General features: G+C 34.6%; 1 long non-coding RNA gene across 1 annotated transcript in view; it reads right to left on the bottom strand.

Annotated features, from left to right (window-relative positions):
• The window catches only part of LOC106506313, a 118,543-nt gene continuing 94,409 nt past the window's right edge, over positions 1,126-25,259 (bottom strand). Inside the window, exons 2-4 of the long non-coding RNA XR_002339152.1 lie at positions 11,349-11,463; positions 4,235-4,428; positions 1,126-1,968 (exon numbers count right to left, since the gene is read on the bottom strand). This is a non-coding gene — a long non-coding RNA (uncharacterized LOC106506313). The remainder of the gene's footprint in view (positions 1,969-4,234; positions 4,429-11,348; positions 11,464-25,259) is intronic.

Below are 25,259 nucleotides of genomic sequence, written 5' to 3' on the forward strand. Positions count from 1 at the left end.
AGTATCAACAGTGGCCTATTTTGATTCTCTAGTAAGTACTACAGTACTATAGTTTTGGAAAAATCAGGATTTGAGAAAAAATGAGAAGAATCTTTTAATCAACTACTACATAAAGTGAGCGTTATTGGTGTCACTCATCCTGGGAGTGCTTAAAAAAATGCATACGGTAAATTGAAATTATTTTAGTGTATAAAAATGTCAGTCAAGAATATACCTTGCTATGGCCCCTTATGTAAGGGCTAATTCTAACTCGGTTTGCTCACTGAATGCTCAGCATTCAATGGTGATGATGTGCTAGATCCATATGACTATGCAGGGAAATATTTTGCTTAAGACTCCAAGAAATACAGAAAAAGCAAACATCATATGATATCGCTTATATGTGGAATCTTTAAAAAGGGTACAAATGAACTTATTTGCAGAAGAGAAACACACTGATAGACTTTGAAAACAAATTTATGGTTGCCAAACAAATTTATGGTTACCAAAGGTGGGGGGGGATGGATTGGGGGTTTGGGATTGGCATATGCACACCATGGTACCTGGAATGATTGGCCAACAGGGACCTGCTGTATAGCACAGGGAACTCTATCTGATATTCCGTGAAAATCTATATGGGAAAAGAATCTGAAAAAAAATGGATGTGTGTGTGTGTATAACTGAATCACTTTGTTCAGTAGAAATTATCACAACATTGTTAATCAAATATACTTCAATAAAGCAAGCAAAAAGAAAAATTCCACGAAGTAATTCTCATGTAGCTTTATTGGGAATGACCACATGTACATTTGGGTTGAAATGTAAAAAGTTAAGAAAATGCGTCTTAGTAATATTTCAACTTAGTGGAGTATGGTAAAGTGTTCCTGCACGTAAGTGTTCCTGTTCAACTCTTTTGTTTTGTTTTGTTCCCCTGTTTCTGATGTTTAAGCTCACTAAAACTTTCTAATTTCTTTCTCTTTTTTTTGGTCTTTTTAGGGCTGTACCCATGGCATATGGAAGCTCTCAGCCTAGGGGTCGAATCGGAGTGGCAGCTGCTGACCTACTCCCCAGCCACAGCCACAGCCATGACAGATCCGAGCCAAGTCTGCAAGCTATACTGTAGCTCACAGCAATGCCAGATCCTTAATCCTTATGGATACTAGTCAGGTTCGTTACCGCTGAGCACATTGAGAATTCTAATTTCTTATTATGAGAGCTGGCAGTCATTTTGAAACATTTCAATGTGAAAGTTCAGATCTGAAGACATAATTAGTATCAATATATTATCAATTATCTATTGCATACCATTCAAAGTGCTAGAGATGGAAAAAGGAGGTGAATGGCATCAAAGAAATCCAAATGCTGTGGTGAAAGCCTGCAAATGAAGACAGTGATGAATTTAGACAGGATGAGTGATATTAGGTGAGTAATACCATTATCAGATGGCCTGGATGAATCGCAATGATACTGGAGGAGAGAGAAAGGCTAATACAACATAATTCCTTTTATTTTTACTTTTCACAAATCCTCTTTCTATAAATAGCAGAAAAGACCAGTGTTACCATTTTCAATCATTTATTGTCTTTGAAAATTCCCTGCATAGATTTTTTTTTTTTAAAAAAGAACAATTATTTTTCCTTGTACAATTCTCTTCTGGTGCCTTTTTTCAAGTTTGAAACCACAAGAGGTTGGTAAAGGCAGTACTCTATTTTGAGTAAAGGCAGAAGATTAAATTAAAGGAGTTGCTAGGTTTTCCTCACAAGCTAGGAGGTGGGTGCTACAACTATACTTATTCATCTGTCTTTACCCAACTGCCTTTCCTATTTTATTCTTCCTTTGTCTCCATCTTCTTTTTCTTCTCTTAGGCTCGGAGTAGAGATTGTTGAAAAATTTAACACCTTTCCAAATCTGGCTGGAGACATGAGCAAAGAGCTGAGGTCATAATAGATTCTTAATCTTTCATCCCAGGAGACAAAGGTGCTCAGAAAGCTAGGATTGTAAAAGAAAGAAAATTCTACATGAAAATACTGCTTTGTAATTGTTTATGAATCTTGTTGATTTCCCTCCTGCTTTCCACTTCTCACAAGCCTGTTTCTCATATAAAACTTCATTTTGTCCTAAGACCTTCTTCAAGAACCAAAGAATTACTTAAGGAAGGGAGAAGTACAGGGGACTTGGTTTCTACTTAGATTTGCTACTAACTGCTGTGTAATTGTGGGGAAATCACTGTTTCAAGTAATTGGGAGTGAAAAACTTAGCTTAATGGTGGTAATCAACCGTTTACCAGGACCCAGTTGCATGAATAATACCAGTTGTTCAAATAATTCACTCATCCTTGTTTCTAAAGTTATCCTGTTATGATTTGAGAATAACTCAAGGCACATGGGGTTGGAGGTCACAACTATATGCACAGATGTATGATACACTTAAGAGTCCTATATTATCTCCTTCAGGCATATTGGAAAGAAAAACTAATGGAAATAATCTTAAAACATGAAAAAAAATTTCTTTAAAACACTAAAAAAGTACATTAACCAGAGAATTACATGAAAATATATTTATTTTTCCATTCCTCTATCTCTTAATTTTTTTTATTAAAGGTCCAATTGTCTTGAAGATGCTTCTCTCCCATTCCAAATTCCCTGAAATTCTCTCTCCAAAGAGCTCACTTTGGCTCTTTCTAGTCTCTCCTTCCCTTTCTTTTCTTGATTATTTATTCTTCTCTCCAGTAAGTAATCTACTTTCAAATATAAATCTCTCAAGCTTTCCCACCAAGTTTATATCTCCATCTGCTGCATTATAAAACACAAAACCTAGTTGGCTAACACCATATCTTAGAAAGTAGCAGGACTGAAGAGAAAGGTCTAGAAGATATAAATGAATTCACCATAAGAGTCAGGGGGAAAAGATGCCATAATTGCATATGTTCACATTCCTTTTCTTTCTTTTTTCCTTCTTTCTTTGTTTTCTTTATCTATATATTATCTTCCTGCCTTTTTCTTCCAGTATAACATTTATTACTTTTTTAAGTTTTCTGTTAAATTATACGCATAAACTATACTTAATTAAATCAATCACAATCCTTACTATGCATGTATGTATGTATGTATGTAAGTATGTATCTACCTATCTCTCTATCATCTACTTAGCTATCTTCTGTGTATAATTAATTTTTTTATTATGTAATGCCATTTCTCCTTCTGATTGTTCATTATAAGTCCTTTATGTTCTTGCTCCTTACCTGGGGACTGTAAATTGAGAATGGATCCATAGTTTTTTTTTTAATTCCCTAGGTTATCTAAGCCATAACAAAATGGTTAATGCAGCTTTACTGGGTTCGCGAAAACACACAGATTCCTATGTTGTAAAGAATCTTGAGAAAGAAAACATTCAAATAATGTGAAGGAAAATATAAATATTTTTGAATTCAAATTTAGGCTCAATTAGACTGTTGCTTTGTGCCTCTGAAAACCCAGTGAGCTATTAATTATTTTCCTTTCTTGATGTGTTAAGTACATCATACATCTGCATTTTCCCTTTGATTAGAACTGTCCATTATATTATTTTCATGTATTGTTTATCAAATCATTGTATAAGTACAGTTCTTCCCCAGTTAATTCACTTGAATAAAATAAATATCCAGTTCTTTCACATAAATGCTATGGTTGATAATGATTTTAAGTTTATTCAGAGTTATGTAGTTTACTTAAATATAACTGAATCATATGACTAAAGGAAATGTTTTTATTTTATCTAATTAATATGAAGAATACAGAAGCTTTGTGGAAAATGATATATAGAATAGCATGAGCTTCATAATTATAAGGAAATTTTTTTAAAAATTTGCTGTATTCTTAATTTCACTCTTTAAGGTAATGTCTTCATTGAACATTTCTGAATAGGTATCTGTGTGCTTAGTGCAGATACATTAATTACAAAGATAATACCTATAACAATATTTCTTTTTATCTAATCTTGGATTAAAGCTCTGGGAAAATTCTTTTTTCAGCCCAGTTGTAATGGACAAAAATTGCATATCAATAGGTGCAAATGCAAGTAAGCATTTACAAATTTCAGCTAAAAGGAGACCTTGAAAAGCCAGAGGAACTTCAGTATCAAGTACCTGATAGAGACAAATAATACCAGACAAAGAAAGTCATGGATGTACAATCAAATTGTCACACAGCAGTGGAGCCTGTTCTAAATTTAAGCAGTAATAGTTATCACTTCTATTTAGAAAAATGCCTTCTCTCACCTTTATATTCTGAAAACATGCACTCCTGGCAATCTTCTGTAGAACCACTGGACTCTCTGCTTGGTTCTGAACTTGAATTTTTTTGAAAGCTGCCATTGTCACCTAGAATTGATTGTAATCTGTCCTTTTCATCTTGTACACGTCTAAAAACTACTGCTATAAATGCCGTGATTTGATATCTGTAGGTTGAGTTTCTAAGGAGGAGACAATAGGAAGGAAGTTACAAGATAAAAGGGAGTCATGGATGTAGATTATAGGATTATTGATATAGTTTTTGAAATAACTGGAATATGGATATATTAATGAATATGAAATTACCTAATCTTAATATAAAATTACCCCATTTGAAGTATTATAGAAAGTGGCTTTATAGCTTATATAATACAGTAATGCAAATTATAAAGGGATAATATGAAATAGGTATCATTTTTTTCCTTGCTCTTTTTGTTTGTTTGTTTGTTTTTAGGACTGCACCTGTAGCATATGAAGGTTCCCAGGCTCGGGGTCAAATTGGAGGTGTAGCCGCCAGCCTACACCAGAGCCACAGCAACATGGGATCTGAGCTGCATCTGTGACCTACACCACAGCTCTCTGCAAGGCCGGATCCTTAACCCACTGAGCAAGGCCAGGATTGAACCCACGACTTCATGGATGCTAGCTGGGTTCATAAACCACTGAGCCATGATGGAACTCCTTGCCATGCTCTTATGTGTCCACTTATATGTGCTTTACACACATGGTCTTATTTGATGATCACAATAAAAAAATTACTTTAAAATAAATACATTTAATGGCACAAACAGACAAAATACATTTAAATATTTTTTAGTAAAATTTATTGAAATATGTATTACCATAAATGCTCACAAGAAAAGGGAGATTAGAATTGTTTCTTTGATGTGGGAATGTTCTATATAAATTAAAAGATGGAAAAAAGAATAATGCTAGCTGAAGGTACAATATGAATAAAAGTTGGGAAATGGGAATTAATAAGTTTTGAGTGAATCTATAAAGAATGGATTTGATAAAGCATAAATTCTCAATGGGAAAGATATTATCCCCAAGAGGGAAAAACTGTTTTGGGTGAGGTGATAAGACAGAAAAAAATCTTAGATATTACAGTGGCTTGTGGTCCTCTAAGCTCAACTATATTTGACAAGATCTGCTTTCCTAATATTAATTTTTCATTAGGTAAATATTAAATTAAATTAAAATTAATTAATTAAATTGATTTTCTCCTTGGGGCATGATAATGACAAATAGTTTGAAAAAGAATTGTTAAATCAAAAAACTTTGAAAAAAAATTCACGGCATTTTCCCAATTTGTTATAACTTCAAGAACAAAGAACCCAAAGAAAAAATATTTATTTAGTTGTTCTCGGTAGCACAAATATGTAGATATGAGTTTATGTGATGAAACTTACTGCAATGTACCTTATGTCACTCTTTTTTGTGTATAAGTGTCTATCATTTCAAAAGACCTAGTCCATTGATTTTATATTGTTCTAAAAACTAATCAGATTAGGTCCTCAAACAAAGCTTGTTGAGTAAAAAAATTTACTACACAATAGCCCTATTAAATGATTGTCTAGTCCATACTTAAACCTATAATCACTGATAAATGATTTACAGTCTTCACCAATTTGGCCACATTTTAATTTGTTAAGGGCCTTCTTGAAATAGGCTGAACAGGGAACTCCCATCATGGTCTAATTAGCATAAAGTAAAAGGAGACTGATATCCTTCTCATTATTAACTTTCTATTTTGACAGCAGCCTAAAGTATTGGATATATCAGCTGAGACATCCACTGTTAATTCAGATTTCGCTTAATCTAAACAATTGCTCTTTGTGTTCCCACTGTGGCCAGGGGGCTAAGGATCAGGCATTGACACAGCTGTGGCGTGGGTTGCAGCTGTGGCTCAGATTCAATCCCTGGCTGGGGAACAACCATATGCCTGTGGGTGCAGCCAAAACAAACAAACAAACAAAACAACACACAATTACTATATCTTCTTTATATATTCAGTTAAATTAAATGTTCTGCAGCTAAAATATAATATTTAATAAAATCAAAGGAGAATACTTAAAAAATTGTTTTACTCATCTAACTGATATTAGTTAGAGTATATTTACTCCAACAAGGAAAAATATCTCTAAAGAGTCTTTATATGATAACAAACTGTCAAAATACACAAAAAAGTCTGCGGCTATGTCTCTGATCCAATGTTTTTTGATATTAGTTTTGTTGCTTTTAACTGTCTCGCATGTTAATTTAGTTCCCAACATTGCATTCTTAGGTTAATCTGCACGACTCCCAATCCTGTTCATCTGTTTTGCTGGGCTAGAACCCAGTGTACTCTGGGCCCTACTGAGACAGCAACCCCCTCCACCCCCATCTGTTTCTGCACTGATAGAGCTCCTGTCAAACCAGGATTTCAAGCACGCTCTGCTACGTGATTCCTTTTCTCTGTTCCTGGTCTACAATGCTGTATTATGTGGGAATTACCTCATCCAGAATATACACATTCATTGTTTCTCTTCTGGTACTTACTGTTCAGATCTTTTCTTTCTAAAATAACGTAGTGATAGGAAGGAACACACAGGATCAGAACCTCAGAGTAACTATCTACTTTTCAGGGTAGGGGAGAGCCACACTAGCCTATCGTGTTGCTAGTTTATGTGTCATTACTTCAATCTCTGAATCATGAAAATATTTTGGAAATGGTATAAAGTTGATGTTTCTTATTTGGAATTCTGGCTAAATTGTCACCCTTCTAGTTCAAAATGATCAGTTTTCTCCAGAATTCACTTCTTATTTAGCTAGTTATATTATACATTGATATCTTAAAGGCTCTGAGGATTTCTAATATAAAATAAATAGGAAAAAAACTTGTTTACTTTAACTAAGAATTTATCAATTGTATTTGCCAAAGTACCTTTTAATTAATCATATGTATTAGCATCCTAATTTTAGAGTTTATGGTGCTTAGTGTGGACATTTCTGACAGAAAAATTTCTCTGTTCAAAAGTAGCTTGGGTTATTTAATATATCTCTCTTTTTACCTGACCCATAGTTTTATTGTTGAAAATATCAATATGTGGGCCATTAAGAGCTCATTTTATAATTTTTCCTACACATAAGAATTTTTAACAATAATGACAGATGGTTGTGTATCTAGTTAGGAATGTTTTCCTGAGAAGCTATTTCATAATCTTCTCCAACCACCTGTTCAAATATCCAGATGTCCTTCCTAATCAAGAAGTATTTATTTAGATTTAAACAAGAAGAAAATTAAATGTTTAAAAGTGAAAGAAAAAAAAAAAAAAAAAAACCCCCACAATGATTCTTTGACATGTCCATCCTAACAGTTGATTGCAGGAAAATGAAGGAGACATAGTTATTCTCTAGGAGATTTAGAATTTCTAGTTCTAATTTGAAAGTTCAGTTTCCGATTGTAGCAGTATTAATAGACAGAAATATTCATTTATATCTGTACTAGGCCTGTTCAGAAATCTGTAGTCCTCAATGAATAGAAAAAAGTTTTGATGTAATTCACAGAAAGGTATTTGAATTAAAGGCCTACTGTGAACTGCTTGGCATATGTCCTTGGATAAGATATTACTGGTTTCCTCAAGACAGTCAATGGAATATAATCATAGCAAAGGTTCTTAAACCATTTTCTGGAATGAGAGACACTGACTAAGGACTTGGGAAGTCTGAGTGGTTGGAATCCTTAGAGGGTGGGGAAAAAATGCCAAGAGAAGAGCTTGGTGGATTATTCAGCACTGCCTCTATTTTTTGTTGATGACAACAATGTTTCATAGTTCCTTGAGAGATTTTATTTATATATTTTATATTTCTCATATTTCTTTTTGGCATGTCGAAATTTTGGGGCCAGAGAGGGAACACACATCACAGCAGTGACCTGAACAGCTGCAGTGACAATGCCACCTCCTTTACCTGCTTGTGCTACAGGGAACTACAAAGAAATTTTATTTATCCACATTTAAAGCAGATAAGTACTACTGTAAAGTAATGCTCTTCTCCCTTGTAACCCACTGAGCTCCTGTTGTGGCTCGGTGGGTTACAAGTCTGGCCAGTATCCATGAGGATTAAGGTTCAGTCCCTGACATTGCTCAATGAGTTAAGGATCCGTTGTTGCCATGAGCTGTGGTGTAGGTTGTAGACACAGCTCGGATCCTGCTTTTCTGTGGCTGTGATGTAAGCTGGTGGCTGCAGCTCTGTTTCAACCCCTAGTCTGGGAACTTCCATATGCCTCGAGTGAGGCCCTCGCTAAAAGCAAAACAAACAAACAAACAAAAAACCCCACAACTCTTAATCACAGCCTACTTCCAGTCACATGCTTCTGATATATTTGCTTAGGCATTTATGTACTTTCATTTGAAAATATATATTTTTAGAGGGTAGATATCTCCTTTTGAATGTTGGATTTAGGTCTCTATTTAGCATCTTATAAAGTATTACATATGTTCAGGGATTTAACATATACCATTTTAATTATTTTGATTCTAAATTTATCTTAGTCATTTTAAACAATTTATTCTTTAGTCTCTGGAGATAGAGAAGATTAAGACTGCTCTACAATTCAACAAACATTTGTATAAGCTTAATATAAGCTTCTTGTATTTTAACCTTTATTATTCTCCCAACAATAATTGAATGTTATTCTCTTCTCAGTCCTTTTCTTTTAATAAGAATTTTTACCCTATCCTTCTAGTAGTTATATCACTCTTTCTTAAAATTCTGATATAAAATTTGAATTTATCAAAAAGATTTTCCAGATTAATTTTACCAGTATGAATAATTTTGTCACTTTCTTTTAGCTCCTATATTCTTTGCTAGTATGCATTTATTATCCTTCTCAGTATATGTAGTTTATGTAATTTATAATTTCATTTTAACTGGAAGAAGAAAATTATCAGTGTCTCATTGCTTTATATACAGTGTTTTGGGACTCGGGTGTCATGTCTATATGTGTTACCAATAAGAATCACACTTATATCTCCATAAGAATATCTTGGCTTTTCTTTGCTTGCTGTGTAGTCTCTTAGTTTACCTATTAGAGTGAGGGGTGACCCAGAAGTGGGAAAACAAAGGAATTCTGAAAGGCACCTCACACTCATATACCATTATTCATGGAAGATGGTATATTCTCAACTGAAAATATAGAAAATGTACTCCTAGAAAATAGTAGTATACAAAAATTCCCATTAAGAATTCTCATGAGATTCTATAATTTATCCTCCTGCATCCCCAGATCCCTTTTCATCTTTTTTAATCAAATAAGGAGAATGGACAATTTATATTATCAAGTTCAACATTTGGAATTCCCATTCTGGCTCAGCGGTAATGAACCCAACCAGTATCCATGAGGATGCAGGCTCCATCCCTAGCCTTGCTCTGTGTGTTAAAGATCCAGCATTGCCACGAGCTGCAGTGTGGGTTGCAGCCACGGCTTGGATCTTGCATTGCTGTGGCTCTGGTGTAGGCTGGCAGCTACAGCTCCAAATTGAACCCTAGCCTGGGAACTTCCATATGCTGCGGGCATGGCTCTAAAAAAAAAAGACACCCCCCAAAAAAGTTCAAGGTTTAAAGGAAACCTAACTAACAAATGTCTGATTTTTAAATTTTATTTTTAAAATTTATTTTTCAGTTAATTGACTCTGAATCAAATGATACATCCGGACTATATAAGGGAAATTTAGTTACCACTAATTTTTCCCCTGTATTGAAGATCAAGGTTGGGCCCAGGAACAAATCAGCCTTCTTGTAACTTATCTAGTTGAATTGATTTTATTCACCCAATTGCAGGAAAAGCAGCTGGAGGGAGAGTGATGGGGAGCATACATTATAGAGGAGACTTGCCATTAACAGTGAAATAGGTCTCAGAGTTGGAGCCACACAAACAATAACCTCTAACACATTAATCTCACTTGATGGAGTGACCAGAACTGTCAGTGTTCCTAGTATTAATGAAGGTTTGGTTGATTGAAGCAAGAGAAGAGAGGGCCCAGGAGTTTACTTTTTGTATTGCCTCTGCTGAGAAGTCTGCTCATGAAAAAATGAGAAAGCAAGAATAGTGTTTCTTTTAACAAAGTGCTAAGGGGAACACTCAAAGGGTATTCAAGGATATTGTACTCACACTGTTTTTGGAGAAATGGTCAACGTGAGACAGGATTTTCCATGTTTAAAGATAAACAATAAAAAGGAGAAAAAAAACAAAAACACATACATGGCACCAATACAAAGTAGAGCAAAGTATAAGAAGCAGAACAGATCACATAAAAGAGTATCTCAGATTTATTCTAGAAAAAGAGTTGAAAATACTATTCCTGAATAAATTATGCTTTCAAAGAAATTAAAGAAAATATAGACTAAATGAAATAGAAATTGATAAAGCAACAGAAGGAGATGAAAAAAATGATTTTGCAGGGTTACAAAAAGAAATAATGATACTAACAACTTTAAAATATTTATATGTAGCAAGATGCAGAATGGATATGCAGAATAAAATAAAATAAAATAAACAAGCAAATAGCAGCCACAACAACAAGCAAATTAGTGAACTTGATCATAGCCTCAAGAACAAACATACGGAATACAAGGATAAACAATAAAAATATGAAAAGCAACAGAGAAAAGAGAATAGACAGAGGTGGAAGAAGATAAGACACCTGTAGTTTTGCAAAATAAATCCAAACAAATGAAATGGACACGAATTCAATAATATAATAACTAACATTTTTATGTAATGAAAGACATGGAGTTAGTTGAAAGGAAGTCACTTTGTGTACTAAAAAAAAATTAATTCCAAGCCACTTCCTGGTAAAATCTTTGAATTTGAAGACAAATATATCAGTTTCTGTGAGCCTTCAGGCTTATGCAGCAGGTCAGGACAAAGGAAATACTTAAAAATGCAAATGCAAGTTCACTGTAGCTAGAAGGGAGCTTAAGAGTTAGATGGCTTTGAAGGAAGAAAGTACTCTGAGAATTGGGTGTCTGGTCAATTTACATACAAAGCCAGCAGCAAGAAGTTCTTCCAAGGGCAAGAGCTCAGGGTTTTACACCAATAGCCCATGGATACACTCACCTTGTTGTGTGTCGGGATGGCGAATGTGGAACTGTGCCACACCAGTCTGTAGGCCTGCCTGTGCTTCAGATTCAGAATAAGACAAACCGGAAACAGTAAGATATGATCCAGTTAACTGAAGACAAATCAAAATATAGGAACCACAAATGAAAAAGTCTGACAAAATACCGATTCTAAAAAATAAATGCAATGAGGACATTAAATAGTATTATATGAAAAAATCACAGCCTTAGTGCTTTCATAACAAAAAAGCAAAATCATTAGAACAAACTTACAAATCTGAGGGAAAAAAGGATATTTAGGACAGAGAAGAAAGACATTAATTATTGAAATTTTTTTAAAGTAAGAAAACAAAACCCATCAATTTAAGAACTAATTCTTTAAAAGTAATGAGATTAGTTATAACTTAGATTAATTAAGAGAAAATACATATATTTATTAATTTTGAATAAAAAAGTACATATTCACAAAGAGAGGAGAAATAAAAATTGATATTTTAAAGTGATTTTTAACCACTAGTATGCTGCTGGAATTGAAAGTCTGGATAAATATACCCATATTTTTAGAAAAATATAGATTTCAAAAATCTTAAAAAATTGACCCTAAACTCCAAAGATGTTAAATAAAATTGTATCTATCTTAATTCTCCTTATGTATAAGCTCCTAAGCAAGTGAAACAAATTAAATTTTTAAGTCCAAATAGTTTTAAATACTTAATTTGCTGCTGTTTAAATAATATTAGAGCATAGAAAATGAAAGAAAACATTTCACTTATTTTAGGAAGGCTAGAACTTTTAAATCTAAACTGCAGAAAAGACAGCATAAAAATATTTATAGACAAAAATATTAGATAGATTCCAGCAGTACACCAAAATCAGCCTCTCCAGTTCCATCCTTATCCTGATATTCTTGAGAATTGTATGGTGCCTTAATACTATTTTAATTCACCGTATTAATAGGTTAAATGAAAAAGGGTGCATGATTAAATTTTTATGCCCAAAATCTATTTGATAACATTGAAAACCAGTCCTGACAAAACTCATTAGTAAAATAGAGCTAGAAAGATTTGTTTTTTCCTAAAGGGATGTATTATGTTTACTAGGAAGAAATAGGAACATTTCCTTTAGAAGCAAAACAATATAAGAATGTCAGTCTTTATCATTTCTAGACATAGGCCATTTAGCAAACGGAATTGAATTATAACTAGCCAAACTGAGAAAGCAAAATTGAAATCATTTGCAAATAAAATCAGCTAAAAAAATAAGTATCAAAGGAACAGAGTAAAGTAGCTTATCACGAATTAATGCATATAACCCTAACTGTTCACTTTTTGTTTGGTTGTTTTATTTTAATTAAAATTAGATGAGTATATGCTTTATAAAATTCAATAGCTATGCAATAGTTCAGCAAGCAAAACTAAACGGTAGAGACAATCAATTTGACTTATGTTAGCTGATTATTTAATATTCATCTCCATATGTCTCTGGAGTATCATGATTTTTTCAATTTTAAGTTATGCCTTAGAAATCATAGTAGGGAGAGAGGACTTAACTTTCTTTCCTATTCCTGTCTCACACGATAACTCACTTTCCACCCCACTATCTTCCTAACAGAGTTTTATGGAAATTTTGGTTAGATTGAAATCCAGTATTTTGATTATATTATTATGATTATACACGTGCCATTTACAGTTGAGTGATGTGCTAAACCATTGTTAGTGTCTTTTCCTTATACAAGCCTTGAATACAAAGGTATTTCTTTAGTAGGTGACAGAAATCGGAAATCATAATTAAATATTTGACTGTATAAAGGGGAGATTAATAGGGGCTTATTGTAGAGCACGGGGAGGACTACTCAATGAATCAATATGGGAAAAAAAGAATAGATATATGAATATATATAAATTATTCACTTGGCTGTAAACCTAAATCTAATAAATTCTGTAAATCAACTATACCCCAATTTTATTTATAAAATAAAAAATAAACATAAAAAAATAGAAAAAAGTTTGATTTGGTTACATAATCAATAAACCTGGAAGGGCAAATCCATGATACATAAATGTACATATCTCAAGCACATAATACAAGCACTTTAAAGCAAATTATAATCAAATGATTTATTTCCTTAATAAATTGTGATCTTTCAGATCAATAAGTGAATTCTTCATTAAAATAGAAAAAAAATAGTCTAATGAGAAGCAAAAAAGACACATTTGAAGGGAACAAAAAGCAAGGAAATGTGTGAAATTCTCTAGTGTTTTCTTAAATGCCAATAAAATAAACATATCCTATCAGATTGTTGATAATTTTTAATATTGTTGAGAATGGTTTGGATATAGACTGACACTATGTCATATGTGAGGTCCTCTAGAAGACATGGAGGCAAGAATTTAAACACAAAGGAGGCACTTTGGGAGGTGGTCCAGGATTCACTGGTAGGGAAAAAACATTAAGTGAGTTAAGGAGGACAGTTAGGCTACCGCCATGCAAAACTGAAGCCCATCTCTGTTAGGAACTTTGAAGGACTATGTACAATCTATATGCAGAATTTTCCCATCTAAGGGACAAGGAAGCTAAGCTATCTACCTTCCCATGCTCCATCTATCACTGGCAGAGGACTGCCCCCAAGAGGATTATGTCAGGTGGTACCATCCTACCCATATGTGTGAGCCTAGAGAAGGCCCTGGGATGGAGAGTCACAGATGCTTGCAGTTAAACGTTACTGACAAATGCTAGACCAGTGAGTGTTAAGAGTGTGGCTGGGACTCCAACTGTGTCACATTCACATAGCCATGCTATTCAAATGGGCTTATAAATTAATCTGATATAATCACTTTTTCCTATCTATCACCTATCTATCATTTATCTGCTAGCTAGCTGGCTATTTTCAAGCTATCTACCATGATCAATCTCTATATTTTCCTACCATAAGAAATTCTGCCAATTTGTCAAATTGCCCATTTTATGGTCCTGTATTTGGGTTCACTATACATTATTTTTTTCTGAAATTCTCTCTCTGGATTTGATATCTCATGACCTATACAAATAAGTCAGATTCATTGTGTATTATTATGTTAGGGAAACCATTTTTTAAGTCTTTATACCAGTTTCTCAATTTTCTATTTTTTCCGTATGTATGAAGTATGTATTTGTTCATCTGTAAATCATCATTCAGTCACAACACCTGCTTCCCAAGGGCAGGGGTTATTTTACCAGGATTACGTGGGACTGGTTTATTTATGTATTTTCTAAACCCATAATACATACGTTTCTTGAAAACACATATATTTTTATTTTTCTACATTTTAGATTTGGGAATTCCTTCCCAGGTATAAATTATGATGGATGTTTCAAACATATTTCTCATTTACTGCAACCCCAAATTATTCTTTGGTGTAACTTTTTTTTTCATTTATATGTTATGATATTGAACCTCTTGTTGACTAAAAAAAAAAAAAAAAATACAACCTGACAGTTGAGAATTGTATTATTTGGGGCAAAATTAGGACCTAAGCCTGGGAGACAGCAGCATATCAGGTAGCCCTGAGAAAACTCTCCAAGGCAGTGAGGGAGGAGCTAGGATTTATAGGAGTTTTTGCAACAAAGGGCAGAGAGTAATAACAAAAGTGAGCCTGGGCTCACTGAAATCATTCCTTTGATGTGTACCTCTGCTATCAGGGCCAGTATCCTCAGTTTTCACAGCCTGCAGGACTCACTGGCTCTCACCCTTGGAGACATTCTTAACCCTTAACTACAGACCAGGCTGGAATACCACCCAAGGAGGAAAAGGAGGAATATCAGGATATGATAAATGTGAGGGGAAGGTGCATGCAGCATACACAGTTTACAAAATTTGTTGCTCATCTCCTGAAAGTTACTACGAGTCCAAAAGGAACAGGCATCACCATGAAGGATTTGAATGTTTTTATAGATATGAGGAGATGCAAGAATTGGGCCTATAAAATCTCCTCCTAAAACTACCTGACTACCTGAAGACCTGTTCTTCCAGTTTTCCCAGAGCACAACCCTGAGGTCCACTCAGGGGGTGCTGCAGTGGCTCAAGTTTTTTACTCCATGTAGAGACTGATGCAAGTGCCAAACTTCAGTTCACACCCTCTTACCCAAAAATTATTTTGTATAATTTTAAAATAGTTTGATACTTTAGAAAAATAATTAGAAAATTAATACTTTTTTTTTTTGGTCTTTTTGCCTTTTCTAGGTTTGCACCCGCAGCATATGGAGGTTCCAGGGCTAGGATCTAACCAGAGCTGTAGCCGCTGGCCTACACCAGAATCACAGCTACATGGGATCCAAGCCAAGCTTTCAACCTACACCACAGCTCACGGCAGTGCTGGATCATCAACCCATCCAGCAAGGACAGGGATCAAACCCACAGCCCCGTGGTTCCTAGTGGGATTTGTTAACCACTGAGCCATGATGGGAACTCCAGAAAATTAATACATTTTTAAGCTATTCAACATGATTTCACTCTTCCAGAGGTATGCAGATTGATCTAAGTTCCACATTTAAAAAATTTTTTTTGTATCTCTTTAGTCTCCTTTAATCTTTTTTTAAATGATTTTTATTTTTTCCAGTATAACTGGTTTACAGTGTTCTGTCAATTTTCTACTGTACAGCAAAGTGACCTAGTCATACACACATATATACGTTTTTTTTTCTCACATCCTCCATCATAATTGACTAAATATAGTTCCCAGTGCTATACATCAGGATCTCATTCCTTATCCATTCCAAAGGCAATAGTTTGCATCTATTAATCCCAGATTCCCAGTCTCTCCCACTCCCTCCCCCTCCCCCTTGGCAACCACAAGTCTGTTCTCCAAGTCCATGAGTTTCTTTTCTGTGGAAATGTTCATTTGTGCCTTGTGTTAGATTCCAGATATAAGTGATATCATATGGTATTTGTCTTTCTCTTTCTGACTTACTTCACTTAGGATGAGAGTCTCTAGTTCCCTACATGTTGTTGCCATTGCATTATTTTTTTTAATGGCTGAGTAATATTCCATTGTGTATATATAACTCATCTTCCTAATCCAATCAGCTGTTGTGGACATTCAGGTTGTTGCCATGTCTTGGCTATTGTGAATAGTGCTGCAGTGAACATAGGGTGCATGTATCTTTTTCAATGAAAGTTTTCTCTGGAGGTATGCCCAGGAGTGGGATTGCTGGATCGTTGCTGGTAGTTCCATATTTATTTTTCCCAGGTACCTCCATAGTGTTCTCCCTAGTGGTTGTACCAGCTTACATTCCCACCAACAGTACAGGAGGGTTCCTTTTTCTCCACATCCCCTCTAGTATTTGTTATTTGTGGATTTATTAATGACGGCCATTCTGACTAGTGTGAGGTGGTACCTCATAGTAGTTTTGATTTGCATTTCTCTAATGATCAGTGATGTTGAGCATTTTTTCATGTGCTTGTTTGCCATCTGTATATCTTCTTTGGAGAAATGTCTATTCAGGTCTTTTGCCCATTTTTCTTTTTCTTTTCTTTTTTTAACATATATATATATATATTTTTTTCTTTTTCTTTTTTTCCCTACTTTACATTATGATGATCCAGCTACACATACATGTATGCATTCTTTTTTCTCACATTAAGTGTTCCATCATAAGTGACTGGACAGAGTTCCCAGTGTTACACAGCAGGATCCCATAGCTAATCCATCACAAAAAACATTCTGCATCTATTTACCCCAAGCTCCCAGTCCCTCCCACTCCCTACCCTTTCCCCTTGGCAACCATAAGTCTATTCTCCAAGTCCATGATTTTCTTTTCTGTGGAAAGGTTCATTTGTGCCATATATTAGATTCCAGATTTAAGTGATACCATATGGTATTTGGCTTTCTCTTTCTGACTCCCTTCACTCATGATGAGAATCTCTAATTCCATCCATGTTGCTGCAAATGGCATTATTTTGTTCTTTTTATGGCTGAGATAGTATTCCATTGTGTATATATACACCATATCTTCTTGATCCAATCATCTGTCCATGGACATTTAGGTTGATTCCATGTCTTGGCTATTGTGAATAGTGCTGTAATGCACATGCGGGTGCATGTGTCTTTTTTAAGAAGTGTTTTGTCTGGATATATGTTGAAGAGTGGGATTGCTGGGTCATATGGTAGTTCTAGGTGAAGATTTCTAAGGTACATCCATACTGTTCTCCCTAGTGGTTGTACCAGCTTACATTCCCACCAACAGTGCAGGAGGGTTCCCTTTTCTCCACATCCCCTCCAGCATTTGTTATTTGTGGATTTATTAATGATGGCCATTCTTACTGGTGTGAGGTGGTATCTCATGGTCGTTTTGATTTGCATTTCTCTAATAATTAGTGATATTGAGCATTGTTTCAAGTGTTTATTGGCCATCTGTATATCTTCCATTGGGTTGTTGGCTTTTTTGCTGTTGAGTTGTATAAGTTATTTACATATTTTAGAGATTAAGCCCTTGTCGGTTGCATCATCTGAAACTATTTTCTCCCATTCCTTAAGTTCTCTTATTTCTTTTTGTTTCTTTCCCCAAATCTTTTAAATTTTTTGATTGCAGATTTTGTTTGTAAAAAGATAGCTGTTTCATTTTTTCGTAGTGGGCATTTTCCATCTTTTACTTATCTTGAGTTCTGTTACTAGACTTCTCTAAGATTGTTTCCTTGCTCTTTATTTTTGCAAGTTGCATTTAAATTTACTTTTGTCCTTTCTTGTCCTTTTTATCAAAAGAGTAGGCTTTTTTCCTATTTATTTCTAGTAACCTGACCTAATTACCCATTTAAGTTTCAGGCTTTAATAGCATCAATTTTCAATTTAGTCAAGTTTATTTTTTCTCTTATTTATTGTTTCTCCTATTCATTAGTGGGACATTTTCTTGCACCCATTTCCTAAAGAATATCTTATTTTCTGGAATTAGTTTGTCTCAGATTCTCCTTTCTTGGAGACTGTCCCCATATTTTCCTAAGCTTCTCAGTGGTTGGTATAATTCAAATTCACTTTCTTGGTGTTTCTGGTTCCTGTTCTTTTCTTAAAATCACAAAATTCATTAATTTGTAATTATGTTAATTTTGCTTGTTTCCTTTGGCTTTAATTGGTATAACACAACACAAAAGAGCAATATCTATCAAGGAAATCTGGACAATAGAAAGTAGAAACCTGATTTCTCCTTTCCAATGTTTTTCTATACAGACTAAGTTACTGAGATGTTCAGCCCTAACAGAGCATTATTTCATGTCTTTATAGCTTGTCTCCTCAGTATGTCTACAAAACTCATAAGGAAAAAAATAACTGCTTAGAACCTGTATCTCCGACAATGTTGCTACTTAAAATATATGTATATGTGTAACATTTACTTTGATGTACATCTGAAACTAATTCAACATTGTAATTCAACTACACTTAAATAAAATTAAAAATACAATACAATACAATAAAAATAAAATGTGTACTCAGATGAGCATATTTGGCTTCTCCAGGAACCTTGTTAGAGATATAGAATCCCTGGCCTACTCCAGATGTACTAAATCAATATCTGCAATTTACCAAATATTTTCACGTGATTGGTATGAACAGCATATATTGAGTAGTGTTGCTATATACTATGGCATACATATGTTAAGCATTGGAAAAATCATTGTAGATTTTTAGTCATCTCTGAACTAATCAAGATTAGTCATCAAGATCTAATGATCTTCATAGGATAACTAAAATATTTGCCTTCCAAATTCCTAGATACATGCATCTAAAAAATTTTGGACAATGGGGTCCTACTGTATAGCACAGGGATGATAGAGTCATTTTACTGTACAACAGAAATTGAAGAAACATTGTAAATCAACTATACTTTTATTTTTTTAAAAAGCAAAAATAAATCTATGATTTAGTGAAAAATATTAAATTTTTATTGCAGGTTTATTTTTAAACTTTCAGTAGTCAAGTTTTAAGTTTGATATTGCAGAGCAGAAACCATGAATTTCTCAGGACTTTCAACCAATACATTTATTTTGTGATCACTTTATTCATTAAATAATTAATGAATATTTTTTATTAAATACTAATTTACTTTCAAGTGATGTTAATTGCAAATGATGTATCTTGGGGATATTATATTTTCCCCAAACATTTCCTTCTTTTTTTGATATATTTTATGTTCTTTATTATATCTGGATTGAAAAAGTTTGATCAAGGATGTAGTCATTTACAATCTGGGGGATTATGTTTTTCTTCTTCCCTCACTTGACTTAGGAACTAAATTTAATTAAATAACTAAATCTAATCATTTTTATAGATTGTTTAAATGATTATGGCATAGGAGTAGAACAGACAATTCTACAAGGATTTGCATTATTTAATCTGCTTATTCTTTTTTCGTTATAATTTTTTTGCAAATAATTTTTAAATCACGAAAGTATTATGCTTAAATCGTTTCACATACAGGCTCTCTTAACACTTGTATTGTCAATCTATTTCTCTATTTTAAAGTGATTACTAATGATTTTAATATAAAATTAATAGCTTTTATAATTTCTTATTGCACTTCACTCTTGCAATAGCAATCACTAGTTTTTAAGTATTGTTTTTTAATTTAATTTTATTGAGATGATTATTGATTCACACACAAATGTAGAAAATAATAGAGTGATCCCATGTACCCTTAAATCCATTTCCCTCAATGGTAATATATTGTAGATCATCTGGCAATGTCACGACCACGATATTTACATGGATACCATCCACCATCTTATCCAGAGTTCCTCAGTTTTACTTATTACACATTTGTGTGTGTCTATATTTAGTTCTATATAGTTTTATGACATGTGTAGGTGCATGTATCTACTACCACAGTCAAAATGCTAAAGAATTCCACCACAACAAAGATTCAGTTGTCATTCTGTAACCTTTCTGCTGTCTTCAACCCCTACTTTTTCTAGCTCTTGGGAATCACCAATCTGTTCTCCATTTCTAAAAGTTGTCATTTCAAAATGTTATATAAGTAGAATCACCCAATATGTTATCATTCAGGTTTGGCTTTTTTTAAAATTTAAAATAGTTCTCTGAAGACCCATCCAGGTTGTGGCATATGTCAATAGTTTGTTCCTTTTCACTGCTAAGTATTGACCCCTGGTATGGGGTCACAAACAAACCACAGTTTGTTTAGCCATTCACCTGCTGAGGGACTTCTTGGGCATTTCCAGATTTTGGCTGTTTCAAGTGAATCATCTGTGAACATTTGTATATAGTTTTTTTGTTTATAACTATGTTTCAGAGTTGTAAATTTTAATTTAATTTTTACTTCAATTGGCTTATAATCCCAACATATAAAGCACGTAAGATTTTTATTGATTTATATCTATAATTGAAAATGGACAATCAGATAATGATAATTCTGAATCATATTCATATTACTGATTAAGTGGATTATGTAAGATGGTAATCATTGTGATTACGTGATCATAGTCTTGCACAAGTTTGATGTTTAATATGATTTTAGTTATTTAACCTTTCAAAAGCCAAGACTGAAACTACACTAAATAGCAGATTTTATACAAAAATTGCAAACAAATTGTTAGTGCATTCCTAATAGTGCCTAAAACAAGTCTAACCATTGGGCCTATTAAACCTTGACCAGTTGCCACCATTCGCCTGGCAATAGTTATGCAAATTTCATGCTCAGTTCAAGGTAATGAATAGGGAAGAAAAAAATGAATTTCTATTTAACAGTTACTTTATAGACTTCCAACACTTGTGTGTGTGTTTGTGTGTGTATGTATGAATGTCAGTATCTGTGTATTAAGCTTCTAAATTTAACTCATCTATCATTGACCATTCAACAAATTACTGTTAAATATCTGTTTAATGGCAGACCCAAGTTAATGCTTACAATTTAAAGGTTAAATAATATGATCTTTAGTATGAAAGAGTTCATTTTTAAGGGCTATATCTATATGGCCGAAATAAAAAATGTCATGTTGCTATTATGGCTAATTAGTATTGCTAGAAGATGGTAGTGGATAATTTTAGTGAACTTGTAATAATATAGAGAAAATAATTTTTTATCACAGAGAAGCAAACTTTTTTTGTGTGTGAAGAAAGATCAGTTTTTCTTAAGAATATTTTTTCCTGAATAGATCTTATTTTGAGATATTAATTTCTATTTTAATTCCTCCCCTTACTTTCTTTCCCACACAAGTGCATGACATTTTCCACTTAATTCCCTCAGTTATGTGTCAGGAATGACAATGAGAAAACCTGCAACTTTTACTGGCTTTGGTTTTCTAAAATATAAATTCCTGGGAGAATTTAAGTTTGCCAAATGGAAGAAGAGGATCTGTGGGTACAGACTAAGTCTATAAGGAATAGGAGGGTTGGTGGGTGAATTAAATTTTTTCCCAAACTGAAACAGGTTCTTCTGTACTAGGGGTGAGGTCCAGAGAGATCTGCTTTTCCCTGAGTAACACGTCTTGAGATCAGCTTTCTGGTAGGAGCACCAAGGATATGGGAAACTATAAGACAAGAATGGCTACCTGGTGCATCTAGGCATCAGAGTTAGACTGCTCATCACAGATTTCTTTTACTATGGCAGAGCATTGCCAGACCTGAACAGTTGATGAGGAGTAGGGGGCATCACAGTGACATATGGAACTGCCTCATTAATGTGCTGTAAAACCTTGACATGTAGCACAGAAGTAAAATTACAGTCGTGATTACAGTAAAAAGGCCCAAAGAGAAACAATGTTTTGTTAGTACACTTGTGTTTCTGGTCTGAGAGTCATATCTGTTTATAGGGTCATCTGTGATAGACGGGAGTTTCTAGATTCTGGGTATTGATCCAATACTCAGGGTTTTTTTTTTTTTTTTTTTTTTTCTTTGTCTTTTTGCCATTTCTTGGGCTGCTCCCACGGCATATGGAGGTTCCCAGGCTAGGGATCGAATCGGAGCTGTAGCTGCCGGCCTACACCAGAGCCACAGCAACGCGGGATCTGAGCCGCGTCTGCAACCTACACCACAGCTCACGGCAACGCCGGATCGTTAACCCACTGAGCAAGGGCAGGGACCAAACCCGCAACCTCATGGTTCCTAGTCGGATTCGTCAACCACTGCGCCACGACGGGAACTCCCAATACTCAGGGTTTTTGAAGAAAAGGACCGTGCTTTTTTCAGTGGAGAAGTAGGAGAAACTGATGGAGTTAACCAAAGCTCAGAGGAGGGGCTGAAACAGAGGAGAAGCTAAGCTTGTCTACACAGAAGTAGAGCAAAGCCAACTGACTGTCTAAAGAAGAAATGGTAAACATATGTGATGGAAGCCTCTCCTCTTCTTCCTTAAATGATCTTTAATAACACTAAAAACAAAAATCCTGAAATGATGAGTGTGACAGGACTGAAAAATAAAACAGTGAAGGGATTGATGTTTGCAGTGATTTGAATGAGATAGACAGTGAGAGGCTATGAGGATAGGGAAAAACTTGACATCTGGGGCACAAACTGATTATTAAGGTAGCTAAAATCTGAGTTCACCATGATCTCAGTTTTATATATATATTTATATATATATGTATATGATAAAAATGTAGTATATGGTGTGTGTGAGTGTAAATTTCAAAAGCAAATTTCTGTGTCTGGGGGTTGCTGCTTTGTTTCCTACTGCATTGATTTTATAGGTAAAACTATATGCTACATAGACTTTTTAGGAAGAAACTAAGGTAATAAAAGTAGCTATGTATTATGTGAGTCACTGCTAGAATGATCTATGTAGTCTCTTATAACTGAACATCTACTGGGCCTGTTGATTTTGTGCAATGATTTAAAAAAACCTGCATTCTTTTTTCAGTGTGGTAAGTTCATTGGAGACCAAACCTTGGTATAGCTTTCCTAGTATTATCATTTGTGCTATAAAGAGAGGTTTTACAAAAACCTAACTGTGCATTACTGAGATTTCTCTCCGGGCTTAGAAATAAAGGAGACGAACAGGCACATTTCCTACGTGGCAGGATGTAGTTATGATTGGTCTTACATTTTTCTTCTCCATTCGTCACCTGGAGAGTTTGACATTTACAGTTTGCCAGCAATGAGTCTTAGAGGGGAGAAATGGGTCAGTTTGATGCTAAAATCAGCAGAAGCTATAACATTAACACCAATAAAGTTGTCAAATGATCTTGACACTCTCCTCCCTAGTCCCTTGGTTTTACTTTTCCCCAGGAGCACCTGGATGCTGACAGATCTGTGCAATTCAAGCCTGGAGTCATTTAGTGGAGGCACACTTTACTTCACAGCACAAGTTTCACATTACAGTCATGCAATGTTAGGACAAGTGGAAAGGAGACTTCTGGGTGTGTCTTGGGACAAAAATTAGTTCTTTATTACTCCCTAAAAAGACTCTTCCATGGTGTCTTTATCTCCCTCGTTCAAACTTGACCTCATTAAAACCTTGCCCAATCTCTAATTTTACAAAATAGTATGAAAAATCTTGGCCAATTAAAAGTTACAGAGGAAGGAAAAAAAAAAAAAACGAAATTGAGAGAGAAGCACAGTAGAAATGTTTTAGAATTTCAGAGAAGTTGTTCAGAGAAAAGTCAATAATTGTATTTTCTATATATAAAAAGGGTAGAAAATAAATATAGGCTAATTAATAAGTTCTTCTAGACACTGATGGTCCAGTTCAGTTATTTAATGAATTTCTACTGAGTGTGCACTGAGAATTTGTCCCTAAATAGTTAAAATCATGTCAGAGAAATGAAACAGTCAGAGGCTAAAGAAGTTAATAATGATGAAATTTATATAATTACAAACTAGAAGTAGTGACAGGGATCATGAATTCTTGACTTTGAAGAGGGAACATTCTGGCAGGGTAAACACCAGCGCCATCTCTCTTTGGAGAGAAAAGTGCAGAACAGCCTTTAATAAGCAGTGTGCAGTCTTTGAAGGAAAGCAAAAATGTTTAAGGAGTTTTTGCCCCCAGATAAAGTAGGATATATTGTATATTCTTGGACAGGGGTAAAATAATGAAAGAAATGACACTTTAGGAAGGTTAATTTGACAGATATTCAGGAGAGATGGAAAAGGAAGAGACTGCATGCTTTCTGCAGAGTAATATAGCCAGTTATGATAGATGGCGACAGATGAGAGGGAGGAGAAAATATTGTCATAATTATCTTCGCTTGCTAATAAAAGAGAAAGCCACTCTTATGTTGTGGCCTCGTTGCTGAATTCTAAACTTGATGGTCAAGTTTAGAAACCATCAAGTGTGGAAACCATCTTCGGAGTCTTCATGGCCTTTCCTAACCAGAGTTCTTGGGGAGTAAGGGCTTCTATCTAAGTGAATATCAAGGCTTGTATAAGGGCCAGTGACCCCTGAACTAATCTCTGTCCCCAGGTACAGCACAGAGCACATGTGTCAAGTTCTTAGAATAGAAAGCCACCTCGTTTGTGCTATCTTGAGTTTATACTCATCTCTATCAGATGATGAGGTTTTGTGCATTTCTGCTGTTATGTTGTTGTGAATTCCATTTATCATTCAATATCATTCATTTTAATGCTCAGTTTCAGTTATTAGATGTTCATCTTGACATGTCACTGCCTCTATATTCATGCCTTATCTCTCCTCTGGACACCAGCTTCAACTCCTGGATTCTTAAGGTTCTTTTTAGGCTGACTCCTTAAGGACTGGCCTGATTGAATGCAGAAATCTACTTCTTCTTCTTCTTTTTTTTTTTTTTTTTTTTTTTTTTGCAAAGCCCATGGCATATGGAAGTCCCTGGGCCAGGGATCAAACCCAAGCCACAGCTACGCCACTCTGTGGCAATGCTGGGTCCTTAGCCCACTCTGCCAGGCCTAGGACTGAACCCTCGATGCCAAAGAGACAACACCAGAACCTTAACCTGCTATGTCAAAGCAGGGGCTCCCAA

Source organism: Sus scrofa, chromosome 15 (genome assembly GCF_000003025.6).
Source record: "Sus scrofa isolate TJ Tabasco breed Duroc chromosome 15, Sscrofa11.1, whole genome shotgun sequence".
Classification (NCBI taxonomy): domain Eukaryota; kingdom Metazoa; phylum Chordata; class Mammalia; order Artiodactyla; family Suidae; genus Sus; species Sus scrofa.